The sequence below is a fragment of the Pteropus vampyrus genome, unplaced genomic scaffold, assembly GCF_000151845.1.
Source record: "Pteropus vampyrus isolate Shadow unplaced genomic scaffold, Pvam_2.0 Scaffold29, whole genome shotgun sequence".
In the NCBI taxonomy this organism is placed as follows: Eukaryota; Metazoa; Chordata; class Mammalia; order Chiroptera; family Pteropodidae; genus Pteropus; species Pteropus vampyrus.
The window spans coordinates 1,751,425-1,770,007 of record NW_011888810.1 but is presented as its reverse complement, the minus strand read 5'-3'; the positions used below and the strand labels follow the sequence as shown (position 1 = coordinate 1,770,007).

The 18,583-nt window shown below is 44.8% G+C and overlaps 1 protein-coding gene and 2 non-coding genes across 3 annotated transcripts in view; all 3 read left to right on the top strand.

Annotated features, from left to right (window-relative positions):
• The window catches only part of PLCG2 (phospholipase C gamma 2), a 186,399-nt gene that overhangs the window by 44,459 nt on the left and 123,357 nt on the right, over positions 1 to 18,583 (top strand). The window lies entirely within an intron of this gene.
• On the top strand, positions 5,905 to 6,027 carry LOC111737646. Its single transcript, XR_002779502.1, has one exon. It is a non-coding gene; the product is annotated as a small nucleolar RNA SNORA54 (small nucleolar RNA).
• LOC111737645 lies at positions 8,878 to 9,000 on the top strand. Its single transcript, XR_002779501.1, has one exon. It is a non-coding gene; the product is annotated as a small nucleolar RNA SNORA54 (small nucleolar RNA).

Sequence of the window (18,583 nt, the reverse complement as noted above, 5' to 3'; positions counted from 1 at the left end):
AGGGAGCCATGGAAAACGCTGGGGAGAGAGCATTCCGGGCAGAGGGCATAGCCGTAAAGCTTCTATATGCTTCAGTGTAGGCGAACTGCAGCAGCAAATGATTTCTTGATACAAGTTTCTCATTTAAGTCATGATTCAGTGGGATTGTGGAGTGGGGCTCTACCGTCTGGTGTCACCCCCATCCCCTAAGGCATCTGAGGCCACCTCCGGATCTATGTGTCCAGTGAGCATGTGGGAGAAGAGGAAGAGTGGAAGATGGCTTAGGAGGTTTTGATAAGCAAGGCCTGGATAGTGGAAGGTTGCCACCTTCCATTGACCACTACTTGTCCTGTGACTAGATGCAAAGGATACTGGGAAATGTGGCCCAGCTATGTTCTAGGAAGGGTGGGAAATGAGTTTGGTGGGCATCTCCCAGGCTCTTCCACAGCCCCTAACTTTGGAGGTTGCAGAGGTGGTTATAGGAGCCCCACTGATGGCTAGAAAACAGAGCGATTGTGTGTGTGTGTGGTGAGGGGCGATGTGTGTGTGTGTGTCTTGCAGGGATCCAAGAAAATGAACAACCTTACCACTGGGCCTCATGGGAAGGAGAGCTGGTGGCACTGAAGACTCCCTTGTCCTGTGTGTGAGAAGAGCCACTGGGGGTGACGTCTCCCCATAAACCAGCCTCCTCTGTCCTCTGAGGATTCCTTGCAGCCATTGCTAGACTCTCCCCAGCAAAGCCTCTCTCCATTTTGACTCTCTGTGCCCAGAAGGCTTTGATTTCCCAGCCTCCCAAGAATGGACTCCCGAGAGACGCCTCTGATTGGTGGCTCTTTTTGAGCCAGTACGGGGAGATTGGCTGTTTTGAGGCTAGTATCCTCTCTGGTCAGCTTTGGTGGGGTTGTGGATGGTTTAGATGGCATCTCTTATTGGAGAACATAGTGTGGCTTTTTCAGGGCTTCTGGGCAGGGATGGGTCCTTGTAATGGGTTGAATTGTGTCCGCCCTCCCCCCGCCTCATTCATATGTCGAAGCTCTAACCCCACAGTACCACAGAATGACCTTATTTGGAAATAGGGTCACTGCAGATATAATTAGTTAAGATGAAGTCATGCTGGTATAGGGTGGGCCCCTAATCCAATATGACTGGTACCCTGATAAGACATACACACACTCAGGTAGAGAAGGCCATGTGATGATGGATGCAGAGATTGGAGTGATGCATCTGCAAGTTAAGGAGCACCAAAGATTGCCAGCCATCACCAGAAGCTAGGAGAGAGGCACGGCATAGGTCCTCGCTGCCAACACCTAGAGCTGGGACTCCCAGCCTCCAGAACTATGAGACAATGGATCTCTGTTGTTTAAGCCGCCCAGTTTGTGGTACATCGTTATAGCAGCCCTAGCAAACTAATATACTCCCCTTTAAAAGGGGCCTGAGGGGCAGTGGGGTGAGCCTGGCAATTGATATATCCTTCTGGCCACAGATATTATGGGTAAGTTGGAGTTGGTTGTAAAAGAATTTAAGAGTATCCCAAGTGTCATCTTGCTTCCTGGCTACACTGGTCTTGGCTTGGGCCATGAGGGTGTGAGGGGCGGTGCCGTGTACTGGTGAAATGTGGGGACTAGAGCCAGCCTGCTTGGGTTTGACTCCTGGCTCTATTGCTTATTAGCTGTGTGACGTTGGGCAAGAGACTGACCTCTCTGTGCTGCTGTTTCCTCACCCATAAAATGGGGAGAATGATGGCACCCTCCTTGGAGGGCGGTGAGGATCAGATGACGTTCTGTAGGTAAGTCATTTAGAAAGGTGCCTGGGAAACACTATGTAAGGTTTGTTCTCTTTATTACTCCTCATGCTTCTCTCCTGTCTCCTCTTGAAATCTCTACTCCAAGCAAACAAGCCTCCCCTTTGGAGGACCTGTTTGAGTCTAGTTAGTTGTGGCTGATCCAGTTCTCTGTGCTCCCATGGCTGTGGGGTGTAGACATGAGTTTCTTTCAGTCTGGCTTTTGGGGAATTAGGTGTCCCAGCCCAGAACTCCATCTGGCTGTCGGTGGAGAGAGGAGAGACAGCTGGAGTGTGGACACATTCCACTCTGAGAAGCCAGAGGGCCGGGCACAGGGAGCCTCTGTCTGTCGCAGTAGTGCCAAGACCTGGAATGCAGGTGTGTCCCGCTTTGTGTAATTAGAGGCTCCTAACTGGTAGCTGCAAGTTAAAGCTCTTCTGGATGTCTAACTAGGGGAGGGAGCCGTTAAAAGAAATCCTTTGGTGAGTCCGTTTGGAAAGATCATTCCCACCGCCTGCCCCTCCCATATCTATCTTAGATATAAATGTGCATTTCCTCATATTAGGCTAGCAAAGTGACACGTCTTGTTTTGTTTTGGAAGAGACTTAAATGCTATGCAGTTTGAAGTGGAAGCCAGAAATTCTGGCGGTGACTTTCCTGCCCTCTGGCAAAGCCTGACCTTGGAGCCAGGTCCTCGGCGTCCTCACCTCAGACTGTGAGCTCTGGAAGGCAGGTACCTGTCTGTCTTGCTCACCAGGGAGGAATCCCCAGCACTTAGCCCATGCCTGGCCTGCAGTGGGTGCTTCACAAATACACAGCAGACAAATCAGGGAAAGGACCTAGATGCCCTTTCAGCCTCTGTCCCTCTCATTCTCTCCAGAGATGGCAGTATCTGGGTTAAGATAGGGCATCTCTGTGACAACTTCCTCTTTAACCACACACAGCGGTTCCGGTCTTGGCCCTCCGCTCACTGGCCGCATGACCCTGGGCAGTTCACTCCACCTCTTAGTTCCTTTGGGCCTGAGTTTACTCAGCTGGGAGATGGGGCAATGGCAAAACTACCCTGTAGGATTGTTATGAGCATTAAATTTGTAAATGCATGTAGCATGCGTGGTATGTACTTGACAGAGGGTGCCTTGTGCTTACGCTGCCATGATCGCTTGCAGAGCATGCATTTGTGGCTATTTGGGGGCACGGGAGAGGGCGCAGTGCAGTCCACACATGTAGAGGCCTCTTCCTCTTGCTATTCTCTGGCACCGGGCTGGGGGTCCTATTGGAGTTAAGGTCCTTGGATTTGAGAAAGAGGTGTAGGCAGGCAGCTCAGCTCCTGGCTTTCTCTTTGTGCAAGTCTGGGGAGGCCTGGACTTGGAGTAGTGTCAACGGGGCGATGGCGAAGGTTTGTAAACAGAATCAGTGATGATACCAGTTTAGGATGAAAGAGGCCTTTTCCACTCTCCCGGCACTGTTGGGACGATGCTGTAAGATGCTGCTCTCATCTTACACGAGTTGTGCTGGTGGCCACAGTGGGAGACAGTCTGGGGTGGGACAGCAGGTCTGTGCATGTGAAGAAGGATCTTGTTCTGAGAAAGAGAAACATGGAAACTTACTAATTTGTAGAATGGAGATTAACAAAGTTACAGTAAACACAGAACATAGCAAATGTGGCAGGAAGAGGGGACTCTACAGGGCTCACGGGGGAGGTGCCAGCCTCAGGGGGTCCCAATGGCCAGATGTCCCCTCTGCACCATGCCCAGTCTCTCCAGGCCACTTCTGGCCTGCTGCCAGCCACTGCTGGTGGCAGCAGCCCCCCACGCCTGCCTGGGGACTGGCTGGAGGAGGACCTGTGGCCCTGGGGGCGGCAAGAAGGGCCCAGGCCGGGTGGCCAAGGGTGAACATTATGCCGATTTCCTGTTTAAGAGGGTTCTGAGCTGGTCTCCTCTGACCTTGTTTTATTTTCCTTAATTAAAATGACTTCTTTTTCTCATTGTAGAAGTAACATGTATTCATTAGTAGAAACATCTTAAGCTACAACTGACTGAGGGTAACAACTCCCTCAGCCCCCATCCAGAGGCCCGTATGTGTGTACACCCTTCCAGATCTTTTTTATGCAAGACAGATATATGTTTACAAAGCGCAATCCTTTCATAATACTCTTTAGTATTATGCCCTTGGCAGTTTGTGCTATATTGTGACTATGTTTTATTATTATTGTGAGCTATTTTAGAAGTTGAGATAGGTGTAGAGACTAAGATGACAAACACCTATGTACTCAAGAGCATGTCCTCTAGAGTCCGACTGCCTGGGTTCAGGTTTTGGCTCTGCCCCTTACAATGTTTGTGACCATGGCCAAGTTATTTAACTTCTCATCATACCATCTACATAGAGGGATAATAGCGGTGCCTTGCCACTGGATTCTCATGAAGATTAGGTAAGCTAATTATGTAGTATGCTTTCGGGGTATTGCCTCAAAGTATCCCAAAGCACTCAATAAGAGTTAGCTGCTGTTGCTGCTATTATTATTGTTGCTATTATTATTTCTTTATACCCTGTTAGGTAAAATAAAGGTGATCCTTCCTACCCCCAAAGAGGTCCTCATCTTAATCTCCAGAATTTATGACTCTGTTACCCTATATTGTACAAGGTTCATTGCAGATGTGATTAAGTTAAGGATCTTGAGATGGGAAGTTATTGTGGATTATCTAGATTATCGGATGTAACCACAAGGGTCCTTATAAGTGAAAGAGGGAAGGAGGAGGGCCGGAGACTGAGAAGATGTGATGAAAGAAGCAGAAGTCAGAGTGATGAAATCAATGGCCGTGAAGGTGGAAGGGGTCCATGAGCCAAGGGAGGCAGGTGGCCTCCAGCAGCTGGAAAAGACAAGGAGACACTCTTGCCTAGAGTGCCGAGAAGGACTTCCCTGAAGCCAGGCCCGCACCTTGAATTTAGCCCAGTGAGACCCCTTTTGGATCTCTGAGCTCCAGAACTGTAAAATGATAAATCTGTGTTGTCTTAAGCCACTAATTTTATAGTAATTTATATAGCAACCATAAAAAATGAATACGTTCTCCTAACCAACGTAGATAAATCATAGTATTTGCTTTGGATCTTTTTTTTTTTTAAGAAATAAAATATTATAAATAGAACTGTCTTCACGTATAGTCCTCCTGCCCTAGAGGAACCAGAATTATACTTTGATGAATATCATTCCCATGCATTTTTTTTTTATATTTCAGAAAATGTAATTTGTGCTTAGTGTGTAATATATTGTGAAGTATCCATATCGATATCGGTAGTGTTATTTTGACTCCTGTTAGTGGTTTCACTCAGTGGGTACACCTTGAGGAATCCACCTGTCCTTTTGATTACACTTAGATTGTTTCCAGTTGTGCAAATCTTTCCACTCCACGCCTCTGTCATGTTTTAAATGGCACTACTTCTCCACTTTATTTTTTAATTTTAATTTTATCTTTTTACCAATCTTCTAATTTTGGATATTACGTAGTTTGTTATTTTGCCGTGTCGAACACTGATGCTGGGAGCAATATTATAGCTAACTCTCAGGCACATCGCTGGTAATTTTCCTAGGATAAGTTTCTAAAAGGATTTCTGGAGGAAGGAAAGGCTGTGTCGTGGACTTGGGCACAGTGTTCATTTGTCCCCAGGAAAGTTGCACTGACTCATATGTTACCCTCCACCCTGCTTAGCACCTGGGTGTCCATCAGCTTTTCCATCTGTTACAGATGGGAAACTCATTGGTAAATGAAGGAAGGGTCTTGTGAGTGTGGTTTTGTGAGTGTGCTTCCTTCTCCTCGTGGTTGGACATTTATTCTGGCCCAGGCTGTGAAAGCAACAGCTTGATTCCCCTTGAGATTGTGGATCTCACAATCTCAAGGTGGTAGGAAGACATAGAGCCTGTACCGTGGACCAGAGCCGCTGATATGTTCTCATTTAATCCATACAGCAACCTCATGAAGGTGTTATTTTCGTGATCTTCTTGATGAAAAACTCGATATGGAGGGAAGCCTACATTGACAGCTGGGTTTTAGTGCTAGTTGATTGCTCAGCTTAGGTGTTTGTTAGTAAACCAGCCCATCTTCTGAGAAACGAATTGGGTGTCATTTTCCTTTCTCGAGAATCAGGCTTTGGAGCACTGTTTGTGACCTGTTAGCCTGGCTGTGGCTAATGGGTTCCATTCCAGTGCTACAGCAGTTCCATCGACACATGACTGACTGGCTGGTGGCTCTCGGTGTCAGGTCTTGGGGACACAGTGGAAAAAAAAAAAAAGAATAAGGCTTTGAATGACCTTCCATTTCGAAGCCGGTTCCAAAAATGTAGGGCTATGCAGACTTGCCGACCAGAGTTAGGTCTGGCATGAAAAGACTGGACGCCAGTTCCTTGAAGCAAGCATTGTCTTGCTGCCTCTGTACTTCTAGCATCTGGCACTGGGTGCCCCCAGTAGAGCACGTGCTCAATAAATGTGTGCTGTTGAGCGGCCATTTTTTTTTTTTTTTTTTTTGAGGAATCTACTTTCTGTCTTTATACTTTTGCTCATTCTGGACATTTCGTATAAATTGAATTAAATAATACGGAGCCTTTTGCATCTGACTTGTTTTATTTAACATAATATTGCCAAGGTTCATCCACATTGTAGCATGTATAAGTACTTCATTTCCTTTTTTTATGGCTACATAGTATTCCATTGTATGGATAGACCACATTTTGTTTATTCATTCAGTTGATAGACATTTCGGTTGTTTCCACTTTTCGACTTATGAATAATGCTGCTGTGAACGTTTGTGTACAAAGTTTTATGTGAATATGTTTTCATTCTCTTGGATATATATACCTAAGAGTGGAATTGCTAGGTCACATGTAACTCTGTTTAACTGAGGAAGCGCCAAGAGTGTTTTCAAAAGTGGCTGCACCGTTTTACATTCCAACTAGCACTGGACGAGGTTCTCCACATCTTTGTCAGCGCTTGTTCTTATCTGTCTTTTTGATGATGGCCATTCTAGTGGGAGTGAAGTTGCATCTTATTGTGGTTCCCATTTGCATTTCCTTTATGGCTCATTCTATTTTCAATAGAACCCATTATTTATGCTTCTTAGTTGATGCAATGTTTTTCCTTTGCATCAACTTTCTGTGGGCAGCATTCTGTGGGCTACGTTCCAATCTTACTTTCACTTTCCTGGAGCCTCGCGTTGCCATCTGGTGCTTACTATGGGGCAAATGAGCGAAGAAACTCTGGAGATGTTAGCGTGAGCACATGGGCATGAACAGTGATCAGCACGGATGTGATTCTTGGCTCAAGTCTAGACCCATAAATTTTAATCATTACTTTTGCTTTTTCGGGACAAAGTGATCATTTTTGAAGGTGATAGCCTGTTTTAGTTTCCTTAGTAAATGTTCAAGTTGTCCTAGATGCTATGGGTGAGGTATGACATAGATTTTTCCATCCTTTCAAGGTTTCAGATGCCTCGGGCCAGGGCATCTGTAGTTAGTGATCTTTTCATGGAGCCCTGGAAATGTCTTCTCACTTCCTAACTGCCCACTTGAGCCCCTTCCCTCTGTTTGGCTGCCAGCCAACCCCTGAGAGGTGTTGGGGGAAATGGAATTGGGAGGCACTGCTAGCACCAGGATAGGGAGTGTTTGTAAAAGTTTGGGAGCACCTTTTAGGCATAGTAATTATTGAATTTCTTGAGCATGTGCCATGAGTAAGCATTGCGCCAAGCATCACAAGCACATATGTAGCCATTCATCATGTGTATAGATATTCATGTATAGTTCTCAGTCATCACAATAAGCCTGTGAGTTAAGCCCTTTTACTGGTGAGTTAAGTATGCTTGGATAATTTGCCCAAGAGTACCACACTTTTTAGAGGAACTGTATCAGGCCAGTTTTCCCAAATCAACATGTGCTATGGAAACTTAGATTAAGAGATTGAAAAGAGAAGCCACAGGTTAGAAAAAAATATTTGACCTGAAAATAGCTGAAAAAAGACTTGTATCAAAAATATACAAAGAACTCTTATACCTCAATTATAAGAAAACAAGCAGCCCAGTTATAAAAGGGGGCAAAAGATCTAAATAGACACTTCACTCCTTCTCTCATCCCACTCATACTGCCCTGTGCATCTTCGCATTCTGCTTTACACAAACTGGGCTTCTTCTAGACCAGCACTGGCCAAAAGAAATACGACATGAGCCATCAATGCCAGCCATGTGTATAGTTTAAGATTTTCTATTCACCGCTTGAAAAAAGGTAAAGAGAGATTACATTAATTTTAATAATACATTTTATATAACTCTATATCCAAAGTTGTGGTATTTCCTGTCCTTTTGATTACACTTAGATTGTTTCCAGTTGTGCAAATTTTTCCACTCCACGCCTCTGTCATGTTTTAAATGGCACTACTTCTCCACTTTATTTTTTAATTTTAATTTTATCTTTTTACCAATCTTCTAATTTTGGATATTACGTAGTTTGTTATTTTGCCGTGTCGAACACTGATGCTGGGAACAATATTATAGCTAACTCTCAGGCACATCGCTGGTAATTTTCCTAGGATAAGTTTCTAAAAGGATTTCTGGAGGAAGGAAAGGCTGTGTCGTGGACTCGGGCACAGTGTTCATTTGTCCCCAGGAAAGTTGCACTGACTCATATGTTACCCTCCACCCTGCTTAGCACCTGGGCGTCCATCAGCTTTTCCATCTGTTACAGATGGGAAACTCATTGGTAAATGAAGGAAGGGTCTTGTGAGTGTGGTTTGTGCTTCCTTCTCCTCGTGGTTGGACATTTATTCTGGCCCAGGCTGTGAAAGCAACAGCTTGATTCCCCTTGAGATTGTGGATCTCACAATCTCAAGGTGGTAGGAAGACATAGAGCCTGTACCGTGGACCAGAGCCGCTGATATGTTCTCATTTAATCCATACAGCAACCTCATGAAGGTGTTATTTTCGTGATCTTCTTGATGAAAAACTCGATATGGAGGGAAGCCTACATTGACAGCTGGGTTTTAGTGCTAGTTGATTGCTCAGCTTAGGTGTTTGTTAGTAAAACAGCCCATCTTCTGAGAAACGAATTGGGTGTCATTTTCCTTTCTCGAGAATCAGGCTTTGGAGCACTGTTTGTGACCTGTTAGCCTGGCTGTGGCTAATGGGTTCCATTCCAGTGCTACAGCAGTTCCATCGACACATGACTGACTGGCTGGTGGCTCTCGGTGTCAGGTCTTGGGGACACAGTGGAAAAAAAAAAAAAGAATAAGGCTTTGAATGACCTTCCATTTCGAAGCCGGTTCCAAAAATGTAGGGCTATGCAGACTTGCCGACCAGAGTTAGGTCTGGCATGAAAAGACTGGACGCCAGTTCCTTGAAGCAAGCATTGTCTTGCTGCCTCTGTACTTCTAGCATCTGGCACTGGGTGCCCCCAGTAGAGCACGTGCTCAATAAATGTGTGCTGTTGAGCGGCCATTTTTTTTTTTTTTTTTTTTGAGGAATCTACTTTCTGTCTTTATACTTTTGCTCATTCTGGACATTTCGTATAAATTGAATTAAATAATACGGAGCCTTTTGCATCTGACTTGTTTTATTTAACATAATATTGCCAAGGTTCATCCACATTGTAGCATGTATAAGTACTTCATTTCCTTTTTTTATGGCTACATAGTATTCCATTGTATGGATAGACCACATTTTGTTTATTCATTCAGTTGATAGACATTTCGGTTGTTTCCACTTTTCGACTTATGAATAATGCTGCTGTGAACGTTTGTGTACAAAGTTTTATGTGAATATGTTTTCATTCTCTTGGATATATATACCTAAGAGTGGAATTGCTAGGTCACATGTAACTCTGTTTAACTGAGGAAGCGCCAAGAGTGTTTTCAAAAGTGGCTGCACCGTTTTGCATTCCAACTAGCACTGGACGAGGTTCCAGTTTCTCCACATCTTTGCCAGCGCTCGTTCTTATCTGTCTTTTTGATGATGGCCATTCTAGTGGGAGTGAAGTTGCATCTTATTGTGGTTCCCATTTGCATTTCCTTTATGGCTCATTCTATTTTCAATAGAACCCATTATTTATGCTTCTTAGTTGATGCAATGTTTTTCCTTTGCATCAACTTTCTGTGGGCAGCATTCTGTGGGCTACGTTCCAATCTTACTTTCACTTTCCTGGAGCCTCGCGTTGCCATCTGGTGCTTACTATGGGGCAAATGAGCGAAGAAACTCTGGAGATGTTAGCGTGAGCACATGGGCATGAACAGTGATCAGCACGGATGTGATTCTTGGCTCAAGTCTAGACCCATAAATTTTAATCATTACTTTTGCTTTTTCGGGACAAAGTGATCATTTTTGAAGGTGATAGCCTGTTTTAGTTTCCTTAGTAAATGTTCAAGTTGTCCTAGATGCTATGGGTGAGGTATGACATAGATTTTTCCATCCTTTCAAGGTTTCAGATGCCTCGGGCCAGGGCATCTGTAGTTAGTGATCTTTTCATGGAGCCCTGGAAATGTCTTCTCACTTCCTAACTGCCCACTTGAGCCCCTTCCCTCTGTTTGGCTGCCAGCCAACCCCTGAGAGGTGTTGGGGGAAATGGAATTGGGAGGCACTGCTAGCACCAGGATAGGGAGTGTTTGTAAAAGTTTGGGAGCACCTTTTAGGCATAGTAATTATTGAATTTCTTGAGCATGTGCCATGAGTAAGCATTGCGCCAAGCATCACAAGCACATATGTAGCCATTCATCATGTGTATAGATATTCATGTATAGTTCTCAGTCATCACAATAAGCCTGTGAGTTAAGCCCTTTTACTGGTGAGTTAAGTATGCTTGGATAATTTGCCCAAGAGTACCACACTTTTTAGAGGAACTGTATCAGGCCAGTTTTCCCAAATCAACATGTGCTATGGAAACTTAGATTAAGAGATTGAAAAGAGAAGCCACAGGTTAGAAAAAAATATTTGACCTGAAAATAGCTGAAAAAAGACTTGTATCAAAAATATACAAAGAACTCTTATACCTCAATAATAAGAAAACAAGCAGCCCAGTTATAAAAGGGGGCAAAAGATCTACATAGACACTTCACTCCTTCTCCCATCCCACTCATACTGCCCTGTGCATCTTCGCATTCTGCTTTACACAAACTGGGCTTCTTCTAGACCAGCACTGGCCAAAAGAAATACGACATGAGCCATCAATGCCAGCCATGTGTATAGTTTAAGATTTTCTATTCACCGCTTGAAAAAAAGGTAAAGAGAGATTACATTAATTTTAATAATACATTTTATATAACTCTATATCCAAAGTTGTGGTATTTCAGCATGTACAAAACATAATTGTTCATGAGATTTTAAATTCTTGTTTTTGGTTGGAGTCTTCAAAATCCCATGTATCTTTGATACCCACAGAACATGTCAATTTGCATCAATTCAGTTTTGAGTACTCAATAGCCCTATCTGGCCAGTAGCTACTATAGCAGACAGTGCAGTTCTAGACTATACCTCCTTCCTCTTTCTGCACTGCCCACTTCCTTTACTTCCATATTTTTCCTTCTTCCTCAAGCATAAAGGTGTTCTCCATGTGGCAGCTGCTGCGATGATCATGATGGTGAATCTGTGTCCCACTTCATGAGGTCAGGTGGCTTTATTTTCCCACAGAGACTGAAAATGTGGAATCGAGCATGTCTGCTGGCTTTGCCATCTGCTTAGGTGTCTCTCTCAGATTTAGGTGTGACACCTGAGCACAGACCCTGAGCATCCTGTTGCAGCTGTGCTTCTGCAAATTACTGGGTAATCTCAGTAGAACTTTCTCCTGGGGTGGCCTGCATCCTAGGTGGCACTTATCAAATTCAGTGCATGTCAAGACTCAGGCCTGCATTGTCACCTGACTGTAGAATGTCAGCTAATGTGTGGCACAGGTTGATGACTGGTCTTATAAATTGTAATTGAATACATTACATGTATATGAAAGAAATAGAGTGCCGGAGGGCGATGGTGAGGGTCAGGATTGGGGTTGAGGGTGTGGAAAGCCTCATTGAAAAGATGACACTTGAGCCAAGACTTGGAAAAGGTAAGGGCATGAGCTATGCGAACTATTGGGGGAAGAGTATAGTAGGCGTGAACCGGGTTTCGGTCTGCTCAAGGCCTTTGGTGATTTGGACTGGTTGGTTTTGTGGCAGGGAACAGAAACCATTGTAGACACTATTGGCGCCTGTCTTTATCTCTTTGGCACAAACCTGTGCCAACACCTGCCACTGTACCTGAAGGCTTTTGCTGGCTTCTGGTGGAAGGAAGTCCTGGAGAGTTAATGCCTTTGGAAGAGACCAAGGACAGATGGGGAGCTGGTGGGTCGATACCCCAGTACCCTTGCCCTCGGTTGGGACAACTCTGATGTGTTCTCCCCTGGCTTCATTAGCCCCGTTGGCCCACAGGGGTCACAGGGTTGGTGATACACACCTTACTGGCTGCGTTCCCTCCCCGTCTCACTGCCCCACACCTCTTCTAGTGATTCTTGGATAAACGGCTTGGAAACGCATCCTGGCATCAGCATCCATTTCTGGGGGCACCTAGACTAAGAGACACTTAGGCCCTGTGTCAGGAAGCACTTGGGCCAGAATTGGGCCACTCCGGGACTCCATGTTTTCTCTGACACCTGTGTGTGCCCACACGCTTGTCATTGGTGCCAGTACATAGCGTGTGCCTTTCTCCTCTTGCCGCTAATTGCCCAATCTTTTCTGTCACCTGTCCTGATTCTAGTGAGAGTGTGTCTGTTGTCCCCAGTCCCTACTGCCCAGTGCACAAGTTGGGATCTGTTGCCCGGTAAGGTCAGAAACTAGTTTAAGCGAAAAAAGAGAATTTACTGGAATTAGTGGCTGAGAAGAATGCTCACATTCTCTAATTCACTGAGTCCAAGGAACCAGGATCTTGAGGAGCAGAAACAGGAACTGCTTCTCATTCTCTGTTCATCTTTCTGCTGGCCTCTGTATTCTGTCCTTGTTCTGTCCTTTCTCAGACAGCCCTGTCTAAAGAGCAGATCATGTGGCCATGAGCAGCCCCATCCCAGCAGCCCGACGAGAGAGCCACTTTCTCTCAGCGTCCAGAGTTGGTCCTCATTATTGGTGGTTCCCTATTTCTAAATTTGCCTACTCACTAAAATTTACTTGTAACTCCTAAACCAAATCTTGTGGCACTTTTGCAGTCATTCGTGGACATGAATAGAGTGGCGAAAAAATTAATCCTCTTACATACACATTCCCACCTGGCTGCTTTGTTTCAGCTCTCATCCTGTTAACAAGTGTCCTTTTCACAGACTATTTACTATTTACTTTCTAATATTTTGTGCTTTTTGTTGGTGATTTTGTTGTTTCAAATGGCCCCCAAGTTCTGTCCAGTGTTCCTAAGCACAAGAAGGCTGTGATATGCCTCATGGAGAAAATAAAACACATTAGATAAGCTTTGTTCAGGCATGTAGAGTCATATTGCTGTTGGCTGTGAGTTCTATGTTAATGAATCCACAATATATATTAAATAAAGCGTCTTTACCCAGAAACACAAAAAATGAGGTTGTGTATTAATTGGTTGATGAAAATGTGGCCGGAGGCTCATAGGAACCTAACCCTATATTTCCCCTAGGCGCAGTGGTTCAGCATTTGCTAATTCAGTGTTCTTGGTGACTTTATAGAACATAACCACTGTGGAAGATGAGAATTGGCTTTATATGTCAATCCAGAGGTAAGGCTCCAGCTCTGCTTCTGTTGGCGGTCCAATACTTGGACCAGTGACATGGATTCTGGAAGAATGGGATCTCCCAGAGACCAGAGGATAGGTGGGAGAGCCTGTACCTGGCTTCTTCCCTGGGCTTGAAAGTCTTGCCACCAAAGCCACCCATTGGAAGTCTCAGGGTAAAGCCCACGGTCCAAGGTCCTGCTTTTCAGAACTTTCCATCTGCTCTTCCCACAGTCCCAGGAGGTACCAGACCTCAGGCTTGAGAGAGAAGAGGTCTCTTTCTTTAGAATTAGCCTCTTCTACTGCAAGATGGTAAAAACTTAAGAGGAGCTGATATGTTGGAAGTGTTAAGTCAGGAAAACAGGTCTCGGCTATAGCTCTCAAAGACTGGTCAAAGGTACGGGCCACTAATTGGCTGTCTCTTTGCCTTCATTTGTTATGGCTGATATCATTCCTCCATTATTCATTTATTCAGTAGTTATCAATAACTATTTATTGATCACACATGGCTAGCTAGGGTTTCCACACAGCACGGTAGTCTCATAATCGTTGGATTTCTCACATGGTGGCTGACTTAAGGGAGGGTGGAGGTGGGGAGAGAAGGAGGAAAGAGGTCGGGGTGGGGGAGGAAGCTGCAGGGTCTTTGTGAGGTCTTTATCCATATTTACATTTTGGTACTTGTTTTTTGATGCCTGGAGACCATCAGTGGTGTTCTAGCCTGTTTATTAAGCTTGGAAGCGGGCTGTGTTACAGAGTAGTATATAGTGTATCATCTCAGTGTGTTTGACAAAGAAATGGGCAGTGTTGATCAAAAGCCTAACAGTCCCGTGGCTGCAGAATGAACATATCAGTTTGGTAGACTCAAGGAATTTTATTATAGACAGAGGCAAGTACAGGGTAGTGGTTAAGAACTAGCATACTTTAACCACATCGTCTGTCCAAATCCGGGTGTGCTCCATGACCTTGGGACGATTTCTTCACCTGTCTAGCTTTTTTTTCTTCATCCAGAAAATGAGGATAATCAAAATAACTGCCTTGCGGATTGCAGTGAATTTTTACTGAGTTAATTCATGTAAAGGGCTTTGTTCAATTCCTGACATACAGAAAGTGCTGCATAAATGTAAACTATAATATTTGTAGAGGATTAAGATTGTGGGCTTGAGACAGACATCTGTGTTCAAATACTCGCCTGTGGGTGACCTTAAATAAGTCATTCATTTCTCCACGCCTCAGTTTCCCCTTCTATTTAAAATAGGAAAAAATCCACTTTATCAGGTGGTTGCGTGGATTAAATGAGTTAACATATGAGTGAGTGGAAGAATGCCTGGCACATATTAACTGCTAAATGAATGGTGGTAGTTGTCGACAGTGATAATGACTGTTTTCATGATCTATTGCTGTGTAACAAACAAACCCAAAATTTAGTAGCTTAAAACTGCAACAGTTTATTTTGCATGATTCTGAGATGGTCTCACTCACATGGCTGGCAGCTGGTGCTGGCTGTCAGCTGAGGGCCTCTGTTCTCCAAATGGCCTCGTATCCTCTAGTAGGATAGCCTGCCTTCCTCATGTGGTGGCCTCAAATGAACATTCTGAGAGGCAGAAGCCGCAAAGTTTCTTGAGGTCTGGGCTCTAGAACTTGCACCAGATCACTTCCGTCTCATCCTATTGTCAAAACAGGTCACAAGGCCAGCCCAGATTCAAAGAGGTGGAAACAGACCCCTCTTTTGCCGGGAGGAGCTGTGAGATGTAACGACAATGCTTTTCAATGTACCACAGTGTCCCCTTCATCCATCATCATCATCTTGAGGGTCACCTGATACTCCCTTGTGCAGGGTACTAGAGCAGTTTCGAATGCCCTTTATCAATCGTATTTGGTGTGACTACAGCTTCAGTAAACACAGTTGGTGAAAGAGAATTTCTCAGATTGCACCTGCCCTTCAAGAAGACTTTACATGTGTATGTAAAATATCAGAGGGTGTGTGGCGATCCTTTTATTTAACATATTTATCGAGTACTTACAACATGTCAGACTTGGGCCAGGGTGTCCAAAAATTGAGACAAGCTCCCTGCCCTCATGGAACATATAGTCTAGTGTCCCTTATTTTTGGGGGGAATGATAAAAGAATTGAAGCGAATCTTTGGGGTTGAGGGCAAGAACTCAAAGGAGAAGTCACATTCTGGGAGGAAAAGGGCAAGGTAGACTTTGTTGTCATCTACTCTCTGTTCCTTCCGTCCACGTGACCTGGGCCCAGTCACTTCCTCTCTGTGGGCCCAGGTCCCCGATCTGTGACATGAGGATTACAGTACTTCATTGGGTTTTTGCGAGGGTTCTGAGAGCTGGTGTGCAAACTCTTAACAGTTGTTCTGATCACTTCTGTCCTCTGTGCCGTGGTTTCCTTGTTGGCGAGGGCCTTTCTGGCTCAGAGAACCCATCGATTTGGTCAGTTCCTCACCTTCCCCCTCTCGGTCTGGAATACGGCCCCATTAATCTGCCTCATTCCATCACTCTTTTCTCTTTGGGAGCTTTGTCATACTTGTAATTACTACTTCTGTGGGCATCTTGTGCCTCCTCCCTTTCTGTCAGACCTTGGAAGGGAGGCTGTGTTTGTCCAGCTCACTGCACAATGACTGGCACACGTCAGGTACACTGTAGACATTGTCCGAGGGGAGTAAATGCTGTTCTTATCCTGTCTAGGCCTTGGGGATACCCTTTGGCTGCAGTGTAATGGAGCTCTGAAGGCCCGAGCTTCAGGAATCATCTGTCTGGCAAAGGTTGTGTTTCTGGAGGCCTCGGTAGCCTGGATGACAGCCAGGCCAGAGCCAACCATCGGGCACAGCCTTTGTCAGATGTGGCAGGCCTGGCTGGCACTAACAAGTAGAGAGAAATAGTTGGAATAGCTTTTATGAGGGTGTCCTTGTCATGAATTTCCATGGAAACCGAGGCTGCCTAACCCATCACCCTGGCATAAGGGAGAAGTATGGTGGGAGCATCATGAGAGTTGGTGTTTAGATGGAGCATGAATGGAGGAGATTTGCTTCCTCTTCCATAAATTAGTGGGAACTCATAGAATTTTTTTTTTTTTTTTTTGGGGGGGGGCTCTTTGAGTCAAAAACAAAAACAAATACAGCCTTTTAGTGAGACTTTAGGGTATACCCAGGACCATTGTTTTACTTCATCCTTCCTGCCCTCTCTCATAGGCAGCTGTAACTCCCCTGATTAATACATGAAGCTGAGGCTCAGAAAGATCCAGTGACTTGCCCAAGGCTACACAGCCAGGAAGCAGCAGAGTCGGGATCCAAATCCTGGTCTGTCTGTCTCTGGGGTATGATGGGGGATGGCAGGGCATGGGTGTGGAACACAAACACCTTGTTGGGGGCAGGGCTGCTCCTGGGGATGCATGACGTGGCCGGAGCGTTGTCCATGTCCCTTCCAAGAGCCCAGTGGTTGGGCAGAGTTGGTAAGGGGAACTCATGAGTTCCCTTGTAAAGCCGGGTTCAGAGAAGCTAAGGATTGGGCCCAAGGCATCCAGGAAGCCTGAGGCCAAGCCAGTTATACCTCCTGAGTCCTCGTCCAGTGCTCTTTCACCCTTCCTTGGGGAAAGTGGTCATCTGAGCCATCTCAGAAAGGCTGGATTATATTCCATTTGAGTTTTTAAAGTTACATTGATTATGGTTTTATTTTCTATTAAAAGAGGAATACACGTTCATTGTAGAACCATTGGAAAATATAGGAAAACACAGATAAAAGAAAAATAAATCCCATTGCCTACGATCCAAAGATCACTGGAACCAAGCTCACATTTGGTCGCTTTTCTGTGAAGATGTCATATTTCACCTTTAAGAGTTATGATCTCTTAGGAGATGAAAGATGTACCTGGCATTTTAAAAAATAATGTCTTAAATGAATTTTATTGAACTATAACTTACGTGCAATGAAATGCACCCATTTTAAGACTATAGTGTAGTGTAATTAGACACATGTGCACACATGGCAGCCATCAGCATGGTCAAGACAAAAAGTATTCCTGTCACTCCTGTGTCCCTTTGCTGTCAGCACTCCCCTCCGCCCCAGGCAGCTCCTGATGAATTTTCTCCCACTCGAGGCCTGTTTTGTTTATTTCATATAAATGGACTCATCGAGCATATATGATCGTGATTGGCTTCTTATACTCATTGTCACGTTCTTGAGGTTCATCCGTGCCCTTGTGGGTCGCAGTAGTCTGTTCTTTTCTGTCGCGAAGTGGAATTCCATGGTCTGAATACACCTCTGCCTGTTTACCTGTTCTCCTGATGGGTGACCTTGGGCACCTCGATTTCCTCTTCTATGCAGTGGAGGAAAGCGTGTCTACTTTACTGGATTGTTGTGAGGATGAGTTCCTGTGAGTGATGAGAAGAGTGCCTGGCATATAGCAAATGCTAAGTGAACAGTGGTTTTTATTGTTCGTAATAATAATAGTGTCAGTTATCTACTGCTGTGTAACAAACAATGTCTTAGTGGAAGATGTTGGAATTGTTTTCAGTTTGGGGCTCTTTGAAATAATACAGATGAATGAATAAACAAAAGGGGAACCTCAATGGCTACCGCCTTTGTTGCAGCTTGGGCCCCATGTGTCTTGGCAAGGGGCTAACCAGCAGCTGCTGCTTTTGTTTTGAGGTTTGGACGCTTTGTTCTGGGGGCTCTGATCTGCTCAGCACTGGCTCTACTACTCGCCCTGTGTCCTGCTTTGAGCCTGGCTCTGGTCTTACTGGGCAGACCCACCAGCTTGCTTCATTCAAGCCTCAGGAAGTGGCCTCTGAAGAAAAAAAAAAATGTATAAGCAGCGGGTGGTGAGTTTAGGCCAAGTGAGCAGATCACTGGAGCTCAAAGCCCCAAAATAGATTTTTCTTTGCTAAGTCTCCGAGCGAGTGGGGCCAGTGGCAAATGCTTTGCATAATTTCCTACCCAAAAGGAAAAGTTTTACTGTGAACAACTTTTTGGGATGAAAAGAAAAAAAAAAAAATCTCAAAAAGATCCAAGTTTTTTTCTGAGCAACACAGAGTGAGAGCCAGACAGGCTTGGGTTTGAATTCCAGGTCCACCATTTGCAGGCTGGGTCATCTTGAGCA